Source organism: Chrysochloris asiatica, unplaced genomic scaffold (genome assembly GCF_000296735.1).
Source record: "Chrysochloris asiatica unplaced genomic scaffold, ChrAsi1.0 scaffold00005, whole genome shotgun sequence".
Taxonomy (NCBI): Eukaryota; Metazoa; Chordata; class Mammalia; order Afrosoricida; family Chrysochloridae; genus Chrysochloris; species Chrysochloris asiatica.
Window position 1 is genome coordinate 4,728,668 of NW_006408523.1, and position 4,918 is coordinate 4,733,585.

Here is a 4,918-nt window from a genome sequence, read left to right on the forward strand (position 1 = left end):
AGGGTTTAGGGGAGAGACTAAAGAGATTGAGACTGTTTGTCAGTGGGGGAGGGGGGAGACAAGGGGCAGTGTAGAAGTTATGAGAAGCCCCCTCTTGGATCTGGCAGATTCTGGTGTTTGGGAAGCCTCCGTAAGCTCTCCGAGCTCCACTCTGTCATCAGTAAAATACAGATGACAGGGTTGCCACGAGAATTCAAGGTGAACATGAATCATGGGGCCAAATACAGCATCCTCCATGTAGTAAGTGCTCAAAAACATCCACTTAAGGGAGGCTTGCCAGATAGGGGAGCCCTAGTGTCTCAGAGGATTAAGCATTGGGCTGTTACCTGCAAGGTCAGCGATTAGAAACCACCAGCCACACTCAGGAAGAAAGAGGACACTGTCTGCTTCTGTGTGCCGGGATCAACATGACGCTGGTGGGGATGGTTTGAGTTGGTGGTGCAGTGGTTAAGCACTCAGCAGCTAACCAGGTCAGCAGTTCAAACCCACCAGCTTCTTCCACGGGAGAAAGATGAGACAGTGTGCTTAAGATTACAGCCTTAGAAACCCTATTGGGCAATTCTACTCTGTCCTATTTGCTGGTATTGTGTGCCATCAAGTCGGTTCCAACTCATAGTAACATAGGATATAGGGTTTCCAAGAGAGGCTGGTGGATTTGAACCTCAGGCTTTGTGGCTACTAACTAGTCCAGTGATTATCCTACAGCGCTACCCCAGGGCTCCCTCTGTCGGCATACATTTGATGGCAACAGGTTTTTTACACATCCTCTCCACTCTGTTAGCACCCCTGCCCCTGTGCCCCCATCCCAGGGACTTCTCAGTAATCCCACTTGCCCCTCTATCCTCAAGTTTTCTCGACCCAAATTGGGGGGGTGGGGGAAGCTTGCTATCTTAATATAAACACGTGACCACAGTCCCCAGTGACCATTCACCGGATAAAAGCCACGTTAGGAAAGTGCTTACAATAGCCTTTGATTCCAAGAACCGCAATGAAAGCGAGACATCCTGTTGAGGATAAGAGCTTTTGGCTAGAAAATTTAGAAACATCATTTAAGGGGGCAGGGGTGGGGTTGGGGGCGGTAAGCAGAGAACCACGGGACTGCAGGGATGGATGTGGCAAGGGCGCGCACTGAGGAAGTCAGACTGCTTGGAACCACAGCGTGGACTCGGCCAAGTCCAAGTGCAGGAGATTCGCGGGCAGGGCCATTTCCCAGCCACCGGCATCCGGAGAAGTTGGCCTTGCACCTTCAGGATCATTACTGGCTCCGGACCCCAGACCCTGGAGTGAGCAGCCGCGCTCTGCTCTAAGCCCCGGGCCACGAACCAGGCCGCAGCGCAAGGCTACCGAACGTGTGCCCGGAGGAGCCCAGTCCCCCGGGTGAGCGCTGAGTCATCGCTCGTTCAGCACCCGGGAGCGCTTGCTGCAGCTGGAGTCCCGCCCTCTGCGCAGGTCCGACACAAGCCACGACGCCCCCTGGTGGAAGCCCTGCCCCTCTGTGTCCCTGACCACTTCGCAGTTTTCATCTGTAATGTTTGGGGGTGATTTCTCAAGTAAAAAAAAGGGACAGTGACGTCACTAGAGGGGGTGACATAGTTCGAGGGGGGAGGGGAATGACACCAAAATGGCAATCTATAAAATATTCGTGCAGTCTGTAAAATATTCTATTCATTAGAGGTTGGTTAGTTGGCTATTTTTTTTTAATTATTAAATGTCTATTGGTTGTAAAAACAAAGCGTTGTTCAGAAACCCACCTGAGTTGTATCAGTAGATGGTGGTGGTCGTGTGCCGTAGAGTCGGTTCCGACTCAAAGCAACCATTTATAGGGTTTCCGAGGCTGTAAATACGGGAGCAGAAAGCTTCGTCTTTCTCCTGCGGAGCAGCTGGTTTCAAACTGCTGTCCCTGAGGCTAGCAGCCCTACTCGTAACCACTACACTACCAGAGCTCCTTATCAGTATATGAGGGACTTTTAAAATGTTCCTGGAAAAACTCCATTATGTTTCAGTTCCATTTTTCCACAAACTAACAACTCTTGTACCTACAAGACTAAAACTTTATGCTAGTTTACTTTAAAATAGTAATAATAATAATAATTGCTGTTTATTGGTGGGAAATTACTCCTCCTAAAATTTCTATGGCGTTATAATCTCCACACTTCGTAAATACTTTTTGAACCTTTTAAAACCCTTGGGGAGTCCTGGTATAACACTGTAAGATAAGCACTGGACTGCTAACCTTAAGGTCGGTGGTTCATAGCTACCTGTGGCTCCTGGGAACCTTATGTAGAGTCCTTATGAGTTGGAACCGACTCACAGCACTTAACAACAACAACAACAACTTGCTCCAGTCACAGCTGTCATTTTAATCCAATTACAGAGCTGCATCAGATCACGTGGGTTAGTCGTTGTCATCCAATTACAGAGCTGCATCAAATCACGTGGTTTAGTCAGCACCCAACAAGCTTATAAAACTGTTTGTTGCTGTCACTTAATGCCGTTTCCTAGTGCTTTCGCTACAATCTTACATAATTAATATTTCTTTGAGAATGAAGTAGTAATTAAAGGAGAGAAATAAAGAGGTTTTCACTCAGTTACTAGTAATGTTGTCATTCAGTAGAAAGATTTTTCAAAACAATGTTGCTGTTGTTGTTGTTGTTAGTGTCCTCGAGCCGATTCTGACTCATAGTGACCCTGTGCACAACAGAATGAAACACTGTCTGGTCCTGTGCCAACCTCACAGTCATTGCTGCTGCCAGTGTACCAATCCATCCCATTGGAATCTTCTTCTTTTGGGCTGACCCTCCACTTTACTAAGCATGATGTCCTTCTCCAGAGACTGGTCTCTCCTGACAATATGTCCAAAGTATGAGAGACGAAGTCTGGCCATCCCGGATTCTAAGGAGCATTCTGGTTGTACTTCTTCCAACACAAATTTGTTTGTTCTGCTGGCAGTCTATGATACTAATATTCTTCTCCAACACCATAACTCAAATGCATCAATTCTTCTACAGTCTTCCTTATTTCTTGTCCAACTTCCGTATGCATATGAGGTTATTGAAAATACCATGGCTTGATTCTGACATCTTTGCTCTTGAAGAGGTTTTGTGCAGCAGATTTGCCTAATGCTATATGTCGTTTGAGCCCATTGATGCTGCCACGTTGTCAATCCATGTCACTGAGGGTCTTTCTTTTTTTCTCTGACCCTTCCTTCACCTTACCAAACATGATAGCCTTCTCCAGCGACTGGTCCCTCCTGACAATATGTCTGATCAAAGACCACAGTGTTTGGTATGGATTGCATCTCAATGTAAAGAAAACAAAAATCCTCACCACTGGACCAATAAACAACATTGCTATCAACGGAGAAAAGATTGAAGTTATCAAGGACTTCATTCTTCTTGAATCAACTATCAACACTCACGGAAGCAGCAGTCAAGAAATCAAATGACGTATTACATTAGGCAAATCTGCTGCAAAAGACCTTTTTAAAGTGTTGAAGAGCAAAGATGTCAGCTTGAGGACAAAGGTGAGCCTGACCCAAGCCATGGTATTTTCAGTAACCTCATATACATGCGAAAGCTGGACAGTGAATAAGGAAGACCGTAGAAGAATTGATGCATTTGAGTTATGGTGTTGGAGGAGAATATTGAAAGTGCCATGGGCTGCCAAAAGAGCCAACAGATCTGTGTTGGAAGAAGTGCAGCCAGAGTGCTCCTTGGAGGCCAGGATGGCCAAACTTCATCTCTTATACTTTGGACATATTATCAGAAGGGACCAGTCGCTGAAGAAGGATATCATGTTTGGTAAAGTGGAGGGTCAGAGAAAAAGAGGAAGACCCCCCAACAAGATGGATTGGCAAAGTGGTAGCATCAAAGGGCTCAAGCGTGGCAACAATAGTGAGGTTGGTCCAGGATTGGGCAGTGTTTCATTCTGGTGTGCATAAGGTCGCTACGAGTCAGTACCGACTTGATGACACCTAACAACAACAATACATCGTTTAATTTCTTGACTGCTGCTTCCTTGAGTGTTGATAAAGGATCCAAGCAAAATGAAGTCTTTGAGAATTTCAATCTTTTCTCCATTTATATGTATGTTATTTATTGGTCCAGTAGTAAGGATTTTTGTTTTCTTTACATTATAAAGCAACCTATACTGAAGGCTGTGGTCTTTGATCTTCATCATCACGTATTTTAAATTCTCTTTGCTTTCAGCAGGCAAGGTTGTATCATCTGTATATCTCAGATTATTAATAAGTCTTCCTCTGATCCTGATGTCATGCTCTTCTTCATATAATCCAATTTCTCGGAGTATTTGCTCATCGTACAGATTGGGTAAGTATGGGGAATAATACAACCCTGGTGCACACCTTACCTAATTTTAAACTATTAACTATCCCCTTGTTCTGTTTGATCAACTGCCTCTTGATCTATATACAGATTCCTCATGAGCACAATTTTGTGTCCTGGAATACCCATTCTCTGTAATGTTGTCCATAGCTTTTCATAGTCAGTTGAAAACTTTTGCATAGTCAATAAAGCACAGGTAAATAACCTTTCTCCCGCAGACCAACTCGTAACCTATGCTACTTAGGGTCCTCTATCAGTACGCTATCTATTGGTCCAGTTGTGAGGATTTGAATTTTCTTTATATTGAGGTTTAATTACTGAAAACTGTTGTCTTTGATTTTCATTAGTAAGTATTTCAAGTCCTCTTCACTTCCAGCAAGAGCAAGGTTGAGTCATCTGAGGATAGGGGTTAGGAATTCTTTACAGAGCTTCATGGAGGCTTTAGGAGGTGAACAGGGGCAGATCATCTTTTGTTAAAGATGCAGAAATTGTCACAAGGCAGGAGTATGAGTGCAAATCACAATGTGGAGATGATAAATATTAGGTCTTGTATATGGTTCCCAGTCTCAGTGGAC

General features: G+C 44.6%; 1 pseudogene; it reads left to right on the top strand.

The window, feature by feature from the left end:
* Nucleotides 1-407: 407 nt before the first annotated feature.
* Nucleotides 408-4,918, top strand: part of LOC102822610 — a 16,783-nt pseudogene continuing 12,272 nt past the window's right edge.